The 20880-nt window shown below is 39.2% G+C and overlaps 1 long non-coding RNA gene across 1 annotated transcript; it reads right to left on the reverse strand.

Annotated features, from left to right (window-relative positions):
• Window positions 1–3345: 3345 nt before the first annotated feature.
• Window positions 3346–13779, reverse strand: LOC144992430 (uncharacterized). Its single transcript, XR_013656363.1, has 2 exons — window positions 12690–13779; window positions 3346–3576 (listed from the first exon to the last, which is right to left on the reverse strand). It is a non-coding gene; the product is annotated as an uncharacterized LOC144992430 (long non-coding RNA).
• Between the last annotated feature and the right edge of the window lie 7101 nt (window positions 13780–20880).

The following is a 20880-nucleotide window of genomic DNA, read 5'->3' on the forward strand; positions in this document are numbered from 1 at the left end:
CCTTCAACTTGCTTTTGTAGGCATATAGATGTAGGAAGCCAACCAGTTTGTTTCTCTGTTTCTAAGTAAAGTGATGACGTAACCCATTTTAATTTGGAAGATGGATTTCTAGCTCTATAGTTATCACCATCTTGATTTGACATCACTAAAAGCCTCAGCCTTTTCAGCAATGGGGAAATAGTTGTGACAAAGAAGTCTGACACTTCTTGGAGAAAAAAAGTGAGGTTGTGCTAGAGCTGAGTTTAAAGTAATCATTTGCACCGGTAATGTTAGGGTAGGGTTGTTAGGGGCCGAAAACTAGCAGGGGCCGAAAACTAGCAGGACAGAGGGATAATGGAAAATGAATTCAGGCTAACCCTATGCCTCCAGTCCTGCCCACGACTCAGAGGCGAATTTCTAATGAACCACAGCCGCTCTGCAGAAATTATTACCTAGAAAACAACACTTTTTTAAAAAAAAACTTTGGCTAAAAACAGCATGGGATTGGGATTTTAATCACACTTTAATCACCATTTGAAGATGAATGACTGCACTCGTTTTTTGCTTTTTTTTTTTCAAACTGTTCAAATAAAATAGCCATCTTATTAAAAAAAAAAATCACTTTTAAAATCCAGAAAAAGAAAACAGCTCAAGACTAGGCAACAGTACACCTCAGTTCACAAACATCTCTGAGGCTTGCAGGTTCATGCAGACAGATGAAATTCTTCCCTCCACACCTGACAGTCAGGGTGGTTGACAGATGAGATGGTCTCCTGTGGGTGTGGATAAATGCCTCCATTCCTGATGCAACCAACAGCAACCTGAGCGGCAGGTGAGAGTAACAGATGGGATTTCAGTAGAAAAACACACTGGCCCATGGCTGAACCTTTATGTATTATGGAGTTTAGAGGTGTTCTCTTGGTGAGGCTTAACCCAGCCAGAGTGTGCTAGTGCTCACTAAAGCTTACATTTTTAAGACAAACTAAATTGATTTATTGCTTTTTCCTTTTAAGGGTTGAAGGGGGAGGGGCTAGAGACATTCTCAGATGGCATAAGGTTACAGACTGGTATACCTGAGGCAGAGCAACAAAACACAATAAAAACCAAATCAAGACATTAGAAAAAGATTTTGAATAAAAATAATTACAAAAAAGGAAAAAACAGAAACACATGTATAAAAAATTCATGGTACCTCTTTGCAAATAAAAGAAAAAGCCCTAACTGTAACCAAAATAAGAAGTGTTATTTTAAACAAACACTGTAAACTGGTATTACTTTTAAATTTGTTGATGAAACCAATGAAACAGGTGGTTTCTCTGATGATGTATTGTGTTTCACAACCATATTAAACAATGACTCCAATTAGATTATTTGAACAACTGTCTATCTGTCAAAAGGTAGTTTGTCCTAAGAGCTGGACACAATGGTTAAGCGCTGGTTGCCGCTCCAAACGCAAGTGAAGTCACATCTCCAGGGGTCATGACTCCCAAAACTTTACAGTATTTTCACAAACATTATTATCGTTGTGACTTTGTTTTTATAATTTCATTTTAGCAGACGTGAAAGCTGTAGTTCATGCCAAAGATGTCAACTTTGGTCAGCCTGAAAATGAGGCTAACATTCAAGTCATGCACTTTGATTGAAAAGTGATGGAAATGAAATTTAAAAAAAAGAAAAAGCGTTATGCTTGACTTAACATCAACACAGCGTACAGATGGTTTTTAGAGTTCAAAACATGGTTTTAAAGCTAAGTTTAGAAGAAGGTTTAAGTTAGGTAGTCATTTGGTTAGACCCACTCCAACAAAAAATGTGTTTTTGATGTTTTTTAATGTTCTTGTTACATTTTTCTCATGGAGGGCAGATATAAAGAAAGTTAAGCTTAAAATTGCAGTCCTTTGTATTTCTTTATTCAATTGTTGGGAATCAGGAGCAGATGAAAAATGCAGTTTGAAAAAAAAATTGTTTTCATTATGTAGAAAACAGGATGGGCGGGGCTACAAGCTCCCTGCTCCGCTCTGTTCTGATACATCTACTTGTAGACTAAGATCCATGTACATCTTTGTTTTCCTCATCTGAGCTGGCATCTGGCTCAAAACTGTACAGCTGGATACCTTCTAGATTGCCTGCCTATTTTGTTGCATTGGAAATGTTAGGTTGGGGTTGTGAGGAGCTGTAAGCTAGCGGAAGGGTATGTAAACCGAGAACTCTCAGCAATACCGCTCTGCAGAAACTGTCTTGGAAATTTTTTGTTTTTTTACTTGTCCTGTCCAACAGCTGGACGGACAATGAGAGCTGAAGGCCTCTTGTGTTGGACATTTTTTACTTTAACAACAGGGGTTATGAATCTTCTGACAAACCAGAGGTATGTCTGAATAAACTCCTTTTGTAATCAAGGCCAAACTTTATCCATTTTAATCATATTTGAAAATCTTTTATATTGGACCGGACAGAAAAGGAAAGGAGGGAGGAAGAAAGAGGGATGTTAAAGGTGGGGGGATAGGAGGGTGATTATAGAAAGGGGGGACCATGAAGCAGCATAAAGCAACAAGTTGCTGGATGGTTACAATCATTACAGTGAGGTTCAGATGTAATACAAGTCTATAAGGGCGGGGCCTGTCCACACACACACTCAAATGTTATAAACATACCTGTTGACTCCAAAAATGTTCACGTCAACATGTACACAATACAAATAATGTTCACACACGCATACTTATGCCTTCAAACCAACTAGTGTGAAACATTTCATTCAATCACACAAACTATTTGTGCAAAGGTGAGCTAACACTAACACTATGTCTTAAAAATTGAAATAAGTTTATTTGATTTAAAACAGTATTATCATAATTAAAAGACCACACTTATAAAATAGGTCAAGAATTATTTAAAGTTGTTCTTTAAGGTTAGCTTCAGAGGCCAGACAATGTCTTATGTGATAAATAAGCCTATATGTGTATAATTCTCAGCCTTTTATTTTTTAATCTACAATAAACAATCAAAAATATTTGATATACGTATATTTATAGAACAGTGACTCATGACAAACCGAATTGTGTTTCCTTCTTTACTAAATTATCAATGTTTAAAACTTGTCTAAACGTATTTTTAGGTTTTACATACTATGCCCCTTCAGCTTTTGCTTTGTGGTACCTTATCCCTTGTGCTATCCAAGGCACTTTAATGTTGGGAATGGGGTCATCTAGACCCACAAGAGCTGAACCTTTTTCTACCATTCATTTTTTTTATCTCCACTGGTGTCCATGGATTACATGAAATCCTCTTCACCTTCATCCACCTTTGTCATGGTAAGGATAACACGTCAATGTAAGGGTGGGGTCATCGGGACCCCATAAGATAGCACAAAGGTTAAAAGAGTCATAGGTTCATTTTTATTTTTCATTCTGACTTTGCTGCATGTCTTTTTTTATGTTGCCATTCTGTGCACATTCAAACCTGTTTTCACTGTAGAACTGTTCTTGGTTCCAGGCATCAGAAAAAGTTGAGTCTCTCCTGATGCTCTTTTATGTGTCAAGAAACGAGTCCTTGGGAAACTTTGCCATAGCGGATTTTGGTCTCTGCAGTCAGATGTGTCCAGCGCTGTCAAAAAACAAAAAACAAAAATGGAACGAGGCGCTTAGTTTTTCTGCACTCTCTGAGTCTGTTGTTCTTGATTTGTGAGTTAAAGACTGTAAACAGAAAAAGAGTTGTAAAAGTTCAGTTTTTACTGTTTGACTCTATCAATACAATTATATACAGCACAATGCAAGTTTAAAAAAAAATCTAAATAACAAATCTTGAGCACAATATTTAAGCTGGCCATTCTACTTAAAAAGATGATGCAAAAGTTGTCATTTTTGTAATAATGACCTTTTTACAGTTGATTTTTTTAAGCTGTGGCATTGATGTGGCTTTGACAAAGAACAAAACTTTGTTTTCATAGCTATGAAATGACTGCAAGTCAGGATAATAGAAAATGAAAGTCTTTCACAGGCATCTCCGGGGCTTTTTCTCTGAAGTGAATGTGAGAGAAGCTGGATTTTCCCACCCTTGTCTTTCTCCTTGAGACTTGTTTGGCATAAGTAAAAGCAGTGAAGTAATTCTGTCCCTATGAATGATGGGAACCATGTTTTCACAATAAAACTGCAAGTTTTATTTCATTTTTTTCGGCAAGTCTTAATTTATGATTGCTTTTCCCTGGAGCTTTGATGAGACTTCTGATGTGTTTTTTTTTTTACAATTTCACTGTTATACTCGAAAGATTCAAGTACATAAAAGAAATGTTATTTTATTTCAGCCGCCTCCTTTTAAGTTCCAGATAATGAATATTCACCTAAAGCTATTTGACAGAATCAAATTCGAACAAGTTTACTTTTATTAATTCAACAATACACTTACTGAAAACCAGCTGAGCAAAAATTAGACACCACAGTTTGTCTCAGTTTGTGCGAAGCAGCTTCTCCTCTTTATGTCCACAGAGCATCTGTCTTGGTATAAAAGGGGTTTTACTGTTATTTTACCCCTATTTTATCTCAGATGACCCCACCCTTACATTGACGTGTTATTCCTACCATGACAAAGGTGGATAAAGGTGGAAAGATTTCATGTAATCCATGGACACCAGTTGAAGATCACAAATCATTGAAGAAAAAAGGTTCAGAGCACTGTCTAGTGGGTCTAGATGACCCGACTCCCAACGTTAAAGTGCCTAGGATACTACAAGGGTTAAAAAGAATGTCCCTCCTGGTTCCTGTAATGAGTGCGGTTGCCTATCCATATTTGCTCAGGTATTCCTCCACTAACTACATACAGTGGAGCAAAGTGTCAATTACTTATTTCCTTCACTGTTCTTGCCCCACGCATGATGGTTTGTTCAGGGTACAACCTTTATCTGGAATCTTTGGACCACTCTCTATATCTTGTGTGAGAGTTTGGATAGTCTGATGGATTGTTTGCTTCTACTCTTTTTTTTCTCTGACCTGGTTTGACTTGTCTTTAGGTATCTGTGAGCTGGAGGTTTGTCTAAACCACTATGTGAGGCAGAGAAATCAACCTCGTGTCCTCTTTGCTGAGCTGGTTTCAGTGCTGTTCAGTGTAGCAACCATCCTGCTGCTGCCTCTCCTGCTGTGCTGTGACTGACCCCTTTTCCTGACAACCACCTCTCTTCTGCATCCACAAAGAGAAAAGGCTGAGGCATAGACATGTTTGCATTGGACAGTTAGTCTCTGATGTCAAAAGTGGGTCAGAAACATTAACTAGAGGTTTTTTACCACTTAAAAATGTTTTGAAAGTGGACGAGAAAAGGGCAAGATAAAAGAAAGTGAGAGTTTTGTTGAGTCCACAGATAGGTCCACCCACCAGTCAATCAATGATCCTCATATCCTCAGATGCTCATATTTATGCTTTTGATGAAACAAAAACAATACTACACAATAAATAATGCGCAAAACTGATATTTTAAGACAGGATTTGAGAAAAAAAGTTATTCCCTTTGAGGGCTGCACAGTGGCACAGTGGTTAGCGCTCTTGCCTCACAGCGAGAAGGCCCTTCGAATCCCATCTGGGGTCTTCCTGTATGGAGTTTGCATGTTCTGCCCGTGCATGCGTGGGTTTTCTCTGGGCACTTGCTCCCACAGTCCAAAAGCATGCTTCATAGGTTAATTGGTGACTCTGAAGTGTGCATGTGTGCATGTGTGGGAGGGATTGTGAGGCTGGTGACCTGTCAAGGGTGTACCCTGCCTTCGCCCTACAGTTGGCAACCCTGTAACCTCGAAAGGGATATGGCGGAGAAGGAAATGGAAGGATTTTTCCCTCCGAAAGTCAGCCTCAAGTGGTCATTTAAGGAACTGCAATGGTTGGTACTTCTGGTTGTCTTATATTGGGGACTAGAAGAATAAGGAAACACATTTGATCCTTGCAGTGATCCCTGACGTCCAGTAAGAAATCTAAACAGATTCCTTGGATGTGGGTCTTCATTACATTTCTCTGAGGTTGACTCATGCTCAATCAAACCCTTTTCCACTATGAGTAAGTCAACCTTTTGTTGTTAAAATACAATTTTCTAATGCATATTTCTTACAGGTTAAAACACAATGTTTACAAGTGTAAACTAATCTCAAAGTGGCGAATAAAGGAATTGACTACTTAACAGGCTTCTGCATCCAATAAGCACTTTAGAGAATAGAATATTTATATTATGAATGAGTTTCCAATAAATCAACATGTAAACAAGTGGAACTGAGTAAACATGGACCAAGATCTTTAAAAGGGAGTTTCGAAGGCAGGTGGGGCACAACCATTGACTGGACAACCTTTAAGACTTACGAGACTTAAGTGCAATTACTTATGAACCCATGAAATGAAGGGATTTTTTTTATAAAATGCTTTATTTTTTCACATTTTTATGCAATCTTTTTTTTCAACCCATGGAGTAAAAGCTGAAAGTCTGCACTTCAATGGCATCTGAGTTATTTCATTTAAAATTCAATGTGGTAATGTACAGAAACCAAATTAGGAAAAATGTGTCTCTGTCCAAATATATATGGTCCTGACTGTATATGTCAGTTAATCACTTCATACTGATGTTGTGTGGCACCAACATGGTGACATTAATGGCATGAAGAAATGGCGACTGACTGGACTTCAGTTAGTCTGAGCCGAAAATAAGCCATTTTCTACGGATGAAGTCACACTCAGTTGATTCAGGTCTCATCTGCAGTCAATGGGTCCAACTTGGTACTAAAGCCAGAAGTCAGAGACTTGCTCCATGATTGTTTTCCAGTTTAAAAAATCGCATATTGTAAACATTAAAGTTGAACCTAAAAAGTGATCATTGCTTATTCAGATTTCACTACAACTCATTTGCAATTTTAGAATCTAACCTTAGCATTAGGAAGGTTGAGTTACGTTGAACATCAACGATAGAGATTTACTGATGAACACTGGGTTGACATGAGCACCACTGAATGTCTTCACTTGATTTCCAGTTCCCTTGTACCGCTGACAGTGTCAAGGGAGGTGGAGCTGCAGATCTATCTTTAATGCTGGTATCTTCATGCGCTGCCCATAAGAACATTTAACCAAAGGTTCACAAGAGACAAGAAAGATACATAAAAATCTTCCTTTTTTTCATTCTGGGCACCAAGGCTTTATTACATTTCAATTCTAGTGAGAGTCTTCTATTTACTTGTTTTTCTGTCTGTTCCACTCCCATGGCAGCAGTGAAACAGATCACAGCCTAAAGAGTTTCTTTTGGTTTTTATTTTTTCTCACTTTAGTATCGAAGACAACAGAAAGCAGCTTTCATAAATAATCAGTATTTTACTTTGGGTAGTTTTGGGTTATCAAAATAAAGTAATAATGCATGATTAAGTAATTTTACTAATGTAATCCTGAGTGAATCCAATCCACCATTTTGATCAAATTATATAATGTATTAATATAAAACTTTTGCACTATTCAGGGTTATCTATGAATGATAGGTAACGCTTTATTTTACAGTACAGTACTTACAGTGTACTTAAGTGGTATTTACATGGTACTTATTGTATAACTACTGGGTACTTACAGGGTATTTACACGGTACTTCTTAATGGGACTGACTGGGTACTTACATGGTACTTTTTTCTGTCTACTAGGTACTTACATGGTATTTGCTGTGCATTTATGTGGTACTATTTAGTTCATACTTGTGTGGTACCTACTGGGCATTTATATTATACTTACTGGGTATTTACATGTTGTACAAAGGATTTTTTTTAGTACTAACCACATGTAAGAACAAGGTAAGTACAAATAAAGTACCTTAAATTTAAGTCTGCACTCATTGTATGTTTCATGGTATTTACCATGATAGTAACAAGATAGTAGGTAAAGAGAAACTACAGTAACACCAACCATTTTTATCAAAGTACACTGACATGCAGGAGAACATGAGCAGTTATGATAATAAAGATAAATGTCTCATCGTTTGTCGTCATCTTTTTTCACTGCCCTGTGACTCACCGTAGTGATCCATGCCTTGGTTAATCAAAGTGTTTTGATTTAAGAACTTAGAATCCTGTTTTGGTGACAGGAAGAGCGGTCCATGATTCCAAAGGAATCACAGACTTACAGTTTTTGCTCATGGGGACTCATCCTGATTGTCCAAAACCAGCTGCAGCAAATATCCAAGAAAAATGTTTCTGTGTGTGTGTCTGTATGTGTGTCACATATTTGAACATTTCTGCTTAGAAATGTATTTTTATTAATGCTGCAAATTGATGCACACTAAGCTTTAATTTCTTTCAAATGGAATTTACACAAACAATTTATTTTAACATACTATGATAGATCTGTCTAATCTAGCCACAGGGGTTGCAAGCCAGTAACTTCTGTGCCGGTCCCAAGCCCGGATAAATAGAGAGGGTTGCGTCAGGAAAGGCATCCGGCGTAAAAATTGCCAAAATAACCATGCGAATCATCCACAACACTTTAGACATACCGGATCGGTCGAGGCCCGGGTTAACAACGACCGCCACCGATGCTGTTAACCTACAGGGTGTCGGTGGAAATTTGACTACTGTTGGTGGAAGAAAGAGGGGAGGCAGAAGGGTCCGTGGCCAGAGAGAGAAGGGAAAAGGCAGGAACATAGGTTTGAGAATAGGGACTCTTAACGTTGGCACAATGACAGGGAAAGGCAGAGAGCTGGCAGACATGATGGAGAGAAGGAAGGTGGATGTACTGTGTGTGCAGGAGACAAGGTGGAAGGGCAGCAAGGCACGTAGTACTGGAGGAGGATACAAACTGTTCTATCATGGTGTTGATAGGAAGAGAAACGGGGTAGGAGTGATTCTGAAGGGGGAGTTTGTAAACAGTGTTCTAGAGGTGAAAAGAGTCTCAGACAGGATGATGAGCCTAAAGTTAGAAATTGAAGGGGTGATGGTGAATGTAGTCAGTGGGTATGCGCCACAGGTTGGCTGTGAGTTAGAAGTGAAGGAGAGATTCTGGAATGAGTTGGATGAGGTCATAGAGAGTATCCCCAGAGGAGAGAGAGTTGTTATTGGAGCAGACTTTAATGGGCATGTTGGTGAGGGCAACAGAGGTGATGAGGAGGTGATGGGCAGGTTTGGTGTGAAGGAAAGGAATCTGGAGGGACAGATGGTGGTGGACTTTGCGAAGAGGATGGAAATGGCTGTAGTCAACACTTACTTCCAGAAGAGAGAGGAACATAGAGTGACATACAGAAGTGGAGGTAGGAGTACTCAGGTGGACTACATCCTATGTAGACGAAGTCATTTGAGAGAGGTTAATGACTGCAAAGTGGTGGTAGGAGAGAGTGTAGCCAGACAGCACCGCATGGTGGTGTGTAAGATGACTCTGGAGGTCAGGAAGAAGAAGAGAGGGAAAACAGAAAAGAAGACCAAGTGGTGGAAGCTACAGAATGAAGAAACTTGTGAGGAATTTAGGCAGAAGTTGAGGCAGGTCCTGGGTGGTCAGGATGAGCTTCCAGAGGACTGGGAAACTACAGCAGAGATTATCAGGGAAACAGGTAGGAAGGTGCTAGGTGTGTCATCTGGAAAGAGGAAAGACGGTAAAGAGACTTGGTGGTGGAATGAGGAAGTACAGGAATGCGTCCAGAGGAAGAGGTTGGCTAAAAGGAAGTGGGATGTAGAAAGGACTGAGGAAGGTAGACAGGAGTACAAGGAAGCGCAGCGTAGAGTGAAGAGAGAGGTGGCAAAGGCCAAACAGAAAGCTTACGATGAGCTATATGACAGGCTAGACACAAAGGAAGGAGAGAAGGACTTGTACAGGCTAGCCCGACAGAGAGACAGAGATGGGAAGGCCGTGCAACAGATAAGGGTGATTAAGGACAGAGATGGAAAGGTGCTAACAACCCAAGAGAGTGTACAGAAAAGATGGAAGGAGTATTTTGAGGAGCTGATGAACGAGGAAAATGACAGGGAAAGAAGGGAGGAAGATGTGGTTGTTGTGGAGCAGGAAGTAGCAGAGATTGGAAAGGATGAGGTTAGGAAGGCTCTGAAAAGGATGAAGAGCGGAAAGGCCGTTGGTCCTGATGACGTACCTGTGGAGGTATGGAAGTGCCTAGGAGAGACAGCAGTGGAATTTCTAACAAGGTTGTTCAATAGGATTTTAGAGAGTGAGAAGATGCCTGAGGAATGGAGGAGAAGCGTTCTGGTCCCGATCTTTAAGAACAAGGGTGACACGCAGAACTGCAGCAACTATAGAGGAATAAAGTTGATGAGCCACACAATGAAGCTGTGGGAAAGAGTAGTGGAAGCCAGGCTTAGGAAGAAGGTGGAGATTTGTGAGCAGCAGTATGGTTTCATGCCCCGTAAGAGCACCACTGATGCCATTTTTGCTTTGAGAATGTTGATGGAAAAGTACAGAGAAGGTCAGAAGGAGCTGCATTGTGTGTTCGTAGATTTAGAGAAGGCGTATGACAGGGTGCCGAGGGAGGAGCTGTGGTACTGTATGAGGTCGTCTGGAGTGGCAGAGAAGTATGTCAGAGTAGTTCAGGACATGTATGAGAGAAGTATGACGGTGGTGAGATGTGCTGTAGGTCAGACAGAGGAGTTCAAGGTGGAGGTGGGACTACACCAAGGATCAGCTTTGAGTCCTTTTTTGTTTGCTATGCTGATGGACAGGCTGACAGACGAGGTAAGACAGGAATCTCCCTGGACAATGATGTTTGCAGATGACATTGTAATTTGCAGTGAGAGTAGAGAGCAGGTGGAGGAACAGCTAGAGAGGTGGAGGTTTGCTCTGGAAAGAAGAGGCATGAAGGTCAGTCGTAGTAAGACAGAATACATGTGTCTGAACGAGAGGGATCAAGGTAGAAGCGTTAGGTTACAGGGGACTGAGGTGAAGAAGGTGCAGGAGTTTAAGTACTTGGGGTCAACCGTTCAGTGTGATGGGGATTGTGGAAAAGAGGTGAAGAGGCGAGTGCAGGCAGGTTGGAGCGGTTGGAGGAAAGTGTCAGGAGTGTTGTGTGACAGAAGAGTGCCAGCAAGACTCAAAGGAAAGGTGTACAAGACAGTGGTGAGACCAGCTCTGCTCTATGGGTTAGAGACGGTAGCAGTGAGACAGAGACAAGAGGCTGAGATGGAGGTAGCGGAGATGAAGATGTTGAGGTTCTCCTTAGGAGTGACCAGGTTAGACAGGATAAGGAACGAGTACATCAGAGGGACGGCTCATGTTTCCTGTGTTAGCGACAAAGTCAGAGAAGCCAGACTGAGATGGTTTGGACATGTTCAGAGGAGGGATAGTGGATATATTGGTAGAAGGATGTTGGAGATGGAGCTGCCTGGCAGGAGGGCAAGAGGACGGCCAAAGAGGAGATACATGGATGTCTTAACAGAGGACATGAAGTTGGCTAACGTTAGGGTAGAAGATGTTCATGATAGAGTGAGGTGGAAAAGGATGATTCGCTGTGGCGACCCCTGATGGGAAAAGCCGAAAGAGAAAGAAGAAGATGATAGATCTGTCTGCTGCAGAGGGAAGCTTGGGCTGACTGCTGCAGCCACATGCAGTTAATCCTCATCTGCTTTAACTCTCTGTTTTTCTTTTTTAGTTTCTGAATTTACCTTTCATGAACATTTTATCTATGTTTTCTACAAGCTTTCTCCCTAAAAGTATTAAATGGGGTATAGATACCTTTGATAAGACTGTACAAACAGCAATGTGTCTGAAGATTAGTTTTCCAAACACGAGAATGTCCGGCGCCAGCCATCTTTTGATCTATTGTAAAAGCGTCCCTAAAACCGTTACAACCAGTCTTAGCCAAAATTAAAAACCCTGTGTTGTTTTCTATAGGGCATACTTTCTGCATTGCGCCAGGAGTTTATCAGAAATTTCCCTCCGAGTTGTGGCATGGACTGTTGGTGCGGAGCAACTCCCCCCTTCCCATTCCCCCTCCCTGTCGTTGAGAGCTCTCTGTTTACACCTTACAATTCCTAACCGAACATTGTTGGTGCAACAAAAATGGCGAGAAATATTAGCTCTGTCCAGCCGTGGAGTTTTGAGCCAGATTCCAGCTCAGACAAAGAAAACAAAGACGTACATGGATTTATTTGTCTACAAATAGATGCAGCAGAATTGAGCAGAGCAGGACGCTTATTTGTGACGTCACAAAAGAAAAAACATTTTCAAACTGCATTTGAAACGATTTGCATGACTAAAAACTGCAATGAGGCAATTCTAGGCTTAAATTTTTTTATATCTATATCCTCCATCATCCAAAAAATGCTACATGGACATGTAAAAAACACAATTTTATCATTGGAGTGAATCTTTATATATAAGGAATACTAAAATCTCAATGTATTTTACATTTTTCAATCAACTCATGATGCAACGATAAGGTATGGCTAAAAATATTAACATTTTAAATAGTTCTAAGATTTGAAATGTCAGTATACGTAAAAAAAAAAAATCAAAAAATGAGATTTTCAGGCGCTTCTGCCTAAATTTCTCTCTCTCTCTCTGTATATAAATATATATATATATATATATATATATATATATATATATATATATATATATATATATATATATATATAGTGCAGTTGTTGCATTATTGACCATAGAGCTAAAAATCTAACATCCCTGAGATGATATAATGGTGGGACACCCCACCCCACCCTTCAGAAAGCCAAAAACATAATAACAGAAGGAAGACAGAGAAAATAAGGAAGAATGAAACCCACACTCACCTGCACATATCTTGGAACAATGCTGACAAATGAGAGCAGCAGCCGCCCTGTTCTGCTTTCATCAGATCCCATTGTCTATCTCACAGAGGCACCTGCCTCCGCTACCCCATCAAATTTCATCTGCACGCTGCCCTTGAAGCAGGTAAGCTGAAGACAGGTTGTTTGCAGAATGGCCATTTCAAGGTGAAACAGCAACTGAAATCTCACTCATTTGGCGGTGGCATATTCATGGCTGGAGCTGGGGAATTGGAAATAGGACAGTGTTATCAGATGGAACACCCCATGTGTCCTCAGATAAACTTAATAAAAACAGCCCACATCACCTTGATAATATGTCTGCCGAAGCAGCCGGCTGCGCCACGAAGTGAGGACGAATTACCTGTTCAGTACAGACGTTTCGGCAGGAGTGGAGTTCAGCGAAGGCGGCTGGTTTTAGCAGCAGACAGTTGTTTTGGCAGCCACTTTGTTTTTTTGTTTTTTTCCATTTTTGAATTAGCGATTCATGATTCTGTCATGGGCTTGTTGAATAAATGAGAAGGGGAGATTGAGTTGCCTGCAGAGATGGGGGTTGTGGCATATGGAGCAGCCCAAGATGGGCAGATTAGCATCCTGGTTCATATTAAACCATGAGTTAGCCAAACCTACTGCAATGCCAAGTAACCTACACATATGTGTAAAAGAGGATCAAGTGATGGATTTGAGTGGGTGTTTACTGACAATAAAGTTCTCCACTCTTCACTAATGTGAGACTTTAAAGGGTCTATATCATGCAAAATCAAATATTTGAGATTTTAAATGTATTGCAATGTTCAATAGTCATGAAAAAAGTGGTATTTTGATCGATTCCCACATTTCTGAGTATTCCTCTAAAAACCTGCGCTCTGAGCATCAACCCATGAAAACAGGCGGGTTCCCACAAATGTACATAAACAAATGAGAACAGCCTCTTCCAGGAAGACGGAGCTGCCAGCACAGCCCCCAGACTAACACACACACCCACTTTGTCTGTGGAGCCAGCGGCAAAACACTTTCCTTTAACATGCACAATATCCACATCCATCTTTGCAAAAGCTCGGATATTTGTTTTCATGGGTGATACGCAGTCACACTGGCTCTAGGTTGACATCATGAAATGGGGGCGACACCCACAAGGAGCAAAAGGCGGTGCCTCAGAGATCGAGTCGTCTTACTTTCCGGTTGGAAAAGAACTCCGGAAAATAAGTCTTTAATTTAAAAATCTGTTCTCTAGTGTCCCATAGATATATTTATTTATTTAGCTTGTTCTGTCCAACAACTGAGCAAACAAATGAGAGCTGAAGGCCTTTTGTGTTGGACAGATTTTATTATTACAATAGGGTGTTATGTATCTTAGGATAGCCAGGGTGTATTAAAGGGTTAATGGCCCACAAAGTGGGCATTATCAGAAATGAAAGCACACTGTAGAAGCCTGAACCGTCCAACACGGTGTGTGTTAATTCTGATAATGGACACTTCATAGGCCATCTTATACCATGGTCACTTATAAAAGAAATAAAAGAAATTTTCAATCAGTTTTTAGCACTTTATTCTTGCTATTTTTTCGGTTTGGATGGCTTTTTTCACAAAAAGCAGACTGTTTGTTATGTGGAGCGGCGGAGCACGTTGTCACGGTAGCGCTCCAACGCGCTCCAACCTCCGATCTCGACTGCAGCGGCCAGCCAGCAGCAGGCAGCGCCTGCGCACATCAATAATGCCGTTACTATGATCAATTTTAAAACAGTTGGTACTTTCGTGAATGAAAAGGGACGTAGATCACTACCAAATCAAAGTCCCTGATTGGTCAAAGTTCAGCTGGTTCTACTTGCGTTCATTGGCAATATGTTCTATGAGTACAGCGGTTGTAGAAACCTGCATGTGAACGCAAGAATTTTGAATGTGGAAGCCCGAAATTTGCATTTATGCGTGTTTACGTAAACCTTTCATTGGAAGTGTCCACTTATCTTATGATTTTTAATTCTGTCTGATAAAAACTGGGAACCGGATATTGATAAATCATGTAATAAAATGGTTATAGTATAACGGGGTGGGATTATATAAGTTCGCTTCCTTCCACTCCCTTTCAAGCAATATTTATTAATATGTCTAATTATCCTAAGTTTGATTAGTTACTGTATGAATGTATAACTGATGATTATATTGCCGATGTGTATTATTTCTACTTAATTGCTTGAAATAAACCATTTCAAATCAAATCAAAAAACTTTAACGTAAATTAAATGTAATCATTTGTTGGAATACTAAAACTGTGAGGCTTGTATGCTTTTGTTTGGTTCCTATTCAGTTTTGGTTGTTTTAATGTTCCGTTATCAGGTTTGGGTTTTCCTCCTCTGACACAGTCTCACCTGGTTTCGTTTGCTAATTATCCAAAGCTGTCTTTGTTTCAGTTAATCATCCTCAGTGTGTTCGAGTGTCTGCTTTTCTGTCTTCTCCTGTTGTTATCCTCTTTGTTTCATGACTTTATGTGTGAGTTAAAATGTTTTTGTCAAGTTTTGTTATTCAAATTTTAAGCCAATACTTCTGCAGTTTTGGCTCTTTCACCTTTGCTTCATGACAAACACTGCTGAAAAATGTTTTTTACTTTTTTAAGATTAACTAAATGTCATTTTAATTAATTATACCTATTTATTTAAGCAATTTTAGCTTTGATTCTTTCTATGTCTTGACAGAAAAAGTATTTGTTTACTAATATGTTTTGCTTACAAATGGTTGGAAAAATATTTCATAGCTTCTTTACCTCCAAGAGTAAAAGCTGATCTACTTTCTAAGTAGATCGTGTTTAACAGAAAATTCTGACCTTTGGTCATTTTGAAATCAAACCAAAGCAGGTTCCATTTGTTAAGATCAATTTGTATATAAATATCTTGCTATCAGCTTCCTTTTTACATAAAAAAAAAACCTTCCTTATAGAAGATTTTCAGACCATTATGTACTATTTACTGTTGCTCTATAAGACAATAGTCCCTGACTGAGTATCAAAAGAAAACCTCATTGAATTTTAATTTTGGAACATTTTATGCTTTCATTGTTTATTTTATTTTCAGATGTGTAGTGACTTTGAATTTGATCAAAATTATTGTAACTATTCTATTCTATTCTGACTCAGTCTGGTGATGTAAACCCATGGATGTGTTGGAATCAACAGTTAACTGTAAAGAAACAAATAAATATATAAAAATATATATATTTTTTAACCTTTTTTAACACAAAATTGCAAATCTCATTTGTAGTTAAAAATTTTTAGTTAAAAAAAAAGCTGATCAATATGGAAAAATGTCAAAATGCAACACCAGACTTCTTGAATTTCGAGATATAGTTTACTAAATAAAAATATGTTTCGTTACAAAGTAACAAATTTTGTGATCTCAATTAAAATTCCTAACAAAATTTCAAAATTATTTATCTTCTAAACAGGTTTTTGTCCCGTTTGGGGTCACCAGGCTGCCGCGGCCTATCCTGGCTACTTGTGGGCAAGGGCAGGGGACATCCTGGACAGGTCGCCAGTGTATTGCAGGGACACTCACATCCATGGACAATTTAGAGTAACCAATTAACCTATGAAGCATGTTTTGGATGGTGGGAGAAAGGAGGATGCCTGGAGAAAACACTCTGTTATTGGTGTTCCATTTCAGGTCCCCAAGCTGGGACTTGAACTGGGGGGCAGCCCACATTCTAATAAATAAATGCAATTATATTCTTTAGAATTAACTATCTAAATTGTGTACATTTTCAGTGAATTGGACAGAAAGTAAAAGTATTATCTTCTTTGTGTGGGCTTATTTCTAAAAAAAATCGGTTTTTGTATCCCTATTTTTTCAAATTAAACAGTTCAGTAAAACCCCTTTAAACACACTTCAGCTGTGTTTAAATAAAAGAACGATTATTTAAACACTACTTTTCTTTAAAAAAATTAAATATATATATACCTAAAATTATTTACATGAGATAAACATGCTTTACTACATGCTTAGTTCCTTATCTTTTGCCTTTTTAGACCTGGTTATTCTGTGTCTAAATTGTTTTCTGTTTTTTTTATAGCTGTGAACCAAGAAACTGAGCCTCACTTTGACCTGTGGTTTTGACCATTTGAGCAGCTTCATTTATATAAAAAAAACAAATTTTAATGTTGTATCACATAAATCACCTCAAAGATTCAGATGTTACAAGGTGTTCATTCTCCACCAATCTAAGGCTCAGCCTCATATTCCTTTAACAAGCACGCCTGAGGACATATCCTGGTTTCATGGGAAATATGTTACTCTGTGTGAAAGCTCTTCAATTATTCATCTCCATCAAGCAAACAATAGCACTAAGGGATGCTGCAGCAACTATTAAAACTAGTTTGAGAACTATTTGATGCATTATTAAAGCCCAGAGGGTTTGCAGATGTTTCGAGGAACACCTGTACTAAAAGAGAGATATTGGGTAATAGCAATTATGGCTTGCAATTGAACATTTGGTGCTTATATAAAGGGAGCAGTATATGATGTAGATCTATAGCCAACTCACCTTGAGGTTAGTTTCCAGAAAAATCCCCCTTAAAGCTGGACGTTTCAGGTTGTATTTAAGCGTGAGGATTTGCACGACTGCAGGAAACACCCACATGATTGTCTGCTTTCAATCTCATTTGAGGACAGGCGGCGTGCTGCACAGTGCCAGAATCCATCAGCCTGTTCGTGACACTGAATTTTAAACACTGGTTTAATACCTGAGGAAGAAAAACAGTGGATGTCTCTATTGCTCCTCAGGGCTCTTATGCCTGAAGGAGAGCTTTACTCCTCGTATTCCGCCTGACTCTTTTCAAGTTGGAAGAGAAATGAGCAGACTTTGATACAGCTTCAGAGGAAAATATGAAAGAAAATGTCAAAAAAATCCCCAAAGACAACTGGCTAACTCAGCACCATATGAAAAAGGAATGATACAAAGATTCATGCTGAGTACAACATCATGATTTAAAAGCAGAGCTCCATGCACCCTTTGTCATTTCCTCTATTCCAGGGGTGCCCATACTTTTCTAGCATGCAAGCAACTATTGAGACGACAAGCTCCAAAAGATCTACCTATATATACATTTTTGTATATGATAGACAACTTATACAGTATTTTTAGTTAAAAATGCTATGTTTATGCACTAATCATAAAAAATAACACATTGTGAAGGAACACAAATCATTGGGATATGACAGTGCAGGACGTGCAGAACAAGGACATACATAGTCTTGGCCTGGAATTATTCACCAAAGACACTTTATTCAACCTCAAGGTTGAAAACTGATATATCTTCAGTAAAAACTACTATGTTTTTGTATTAATAGCTCAATAACTACACAGTAAGTGTACACAAACATTTGTGAGGAGAAAGTTTTGCTGCTTGTATGAGTGATATTTTTGCAGTACATAAGGCAATTTATTATGAAAATAAAAAGCAGTGACGATCGCGTTTGATGCTCTGCTGACAGCATAGTATTTCTAAAGCGCCCCTGGCTTAACCACGGCTGAGCGAACAGTGGCCCCCTGCTCCGTGGACAGGGCTCGGGAAGCGTGTGCGTCGCTCTGGGCAGCACTCCTGCCTGAGTGGGCTAGGATCCTTCGGGTGGGAACTGTGGACCTGGCAGCAGGCGCCGTGGCAGATGGGCCGTGTCAGACGGGGCATCTCGGTCGTGCTTCTGATCGAGGACGCACGCGGGCCGGCCCGGGCCTCAATAAACGCTCCTGAGGGCCGGTGTGGTCCTCCGTCAGGAAGGAGAAAAGTAAGCTCAGTGTAGTTAAACACAGTGACATATGCTTTAGAGGAGTGGCCTTGCTGCATGTCAATCAAGTGACGTATTACACGGTGAATGTCATGATTTGCTGACAAATCTTCATATATTAATATTTTTTTGTTTGTCTTTGATGGCCCGTGATCTACCGTCACATTGATCGCCGTCAAAGTAATGAGCACCCCAGCTCTATTCACTATTTAGTTATTTACTGTCACCATAGTGGGCAAAATTATAATTAACCGATTTATTTTTTCCCACTACATTTTTTTTTCTTCAGATGTTGGAATGAAACCATGCAGTCCACAATTAAACCAGACAATTATCAATAATAGAAGAATTGGTTAAATAATCTTACATTTTTTGGTACGAGCACCAAATTTGGCATAATTTGATGGAATCCTGTATCAGAAAAGCACATTTGCCACGAAAAAATCCCAAATGTTGGAATATTTAATATAATATAATTGAATATAATATAAAAGAATGATCTAAAAGCACGGTATTGAATGCAAGTTTAGCATATGGTGTTTCCACTGAACTGTTAGTACTCAATACTACCAATGGACGCGTACATAAAGTCCTAATAAGTCTTAAAATGTGCGGAGCAACACATGAACACAAGTGTTTTGAATGCGGAAGCCTCAAACAAGCATTTACGAACGTTTACATTGACTTTTCATTGTAAGCAGTTGCTTGAACGTGCGTTGCCGAGGGCGGTGTGAACGTAGGTGAATTATATTCCTTAGCTACCCTTAAATTTAAAGACTGCATTTTGTGCATTAACAGTCCCTGTTTTTAAGGACTGGGGCAAATAGAAATCAAATATGTTTATAATAATTATGTGTATGGCTGCCATCTTTACAAATGGTCGCCACTTTGGATTATTCTCTTGGTAAACTTGATTTTCTGAAAGAGGGAATCATAGTATATTCATGCTCAACTCAGTCATGATTTTTGTCAGGATAAGCATTCTTGCTCTGCTACCTTTTTTTTTAACATCTTGATAATCTTTATTTTTTTATGATATTTTTCTCTGCAGTTCAAATTATTCAAGTTATTAACTGGCCAATCACATGCCTAAATAAAAGTATGTCGTTTTATGTTAAATGTTTGAAACATTTGATTGACACATTTTCCTGAAGGGGGGTGGTCTTCCAATGAGCTCGCTCCTGATTGACCGAGAGTGGTTGCCAAAGAAACAGTGACTCAGACCGTCTCGGACCAATCACTGCTTACTGACGATTTCTGGTTCCAACATGGCTACATTTATATCGTGAAAAAATAGCAACAGAATTGACTTCATTTCGTTAAAGCCGGAAGTAAGCCGTTTTCTATGAGTGACAACACTCTGGCTCGGTCCAGTTCTCATATGCAGTCAATGGTTAAATTCCATTACGGGTATCCGCCACGCTGCCATTAATCTGGCTGCTGTGTGACCTAACCCTGACCCTAACCATATGCAGTGCAGTGGCAGAAACTAATGAACAAATATCAATAAGTAGAGCACCATTTATGCAAGGCCAGTACAAAAATACTTTTTTAATCTATAATCTACATTGCATATATTTTATAGGACAGATGACCAATAGATACACATGGCCTCAGTAAGCCAGTTTTAACTACTGTCAGGGTTGTATGTCCTTTGTATTCTCCCACTTTTGGAAAACACCAGCTTCACCCAACACAAGCCAAAAGGTCATGTGACCACAGACTTTCCTCGCTTCATAGTTTTGTCTTGTACTTCTTCATAATATTAGCCAGAATCTTTGCGTGACTGGATTGTTTGGTGAAGAATCATTACATTTGAAAAAGAAAAAAAACCCTTCCTGAGGAATTAATGAAGTGTCAAATGCTTGTATTAGCAGCTGGATCTTAGCCAGATGACATCCAAGAACAAAAAAAAAATCTGCTTTTGCGTAAAAAACACCTGTCATTTCCACTAAGACGACTCTCACAAGTACAAGATCCAATTGTGCAAAGTAAATTGATAATGTGCCTTATAAACATCATAAAGCCTCTGATCTGGATCTAATGGTGGTTAATTAATGTTAAGAGGCAAGACAAGTAAACAAGTGAACTACCATTTTCTGTCATTAGTGCTTGAACACATGATGTTAAATTACCTTGCAGTCTGCATCATCATTTAATTGGGTAATTCATCATAGAAATCAAATATCAATTTGCTCATCTGTCCACTGATACGTTTACTCTGCACCTGATAGTTGGGTGAGATTACAAGCATGGTTTAATGGGATTTATGATTATATCCTTAACAACATTGATAAAAACAATGTTCTGAGAAGTTGCATGAATTAGATATTTGCGCTTTCTCTGCTGTTCCAAGGTGAGGTCTCTTTCATGTCGTTTTGCTTAAATGAAGATTGGGAGCAGTG

This window comes from Oryzias latipes, chromosome 6 (assembly GCF_053564925.1).
Source record: "Oryzias latipes strain Hd-rR chromosome 6, Olatipes_Hd-rR_3.1".
Taxonomy (NCBI): Eukaryota; Metazoa; Chordata; class Actinopteri; order Beloniformes; family Adrianichthyidae; genus Oryzias; species Oryzias latipes.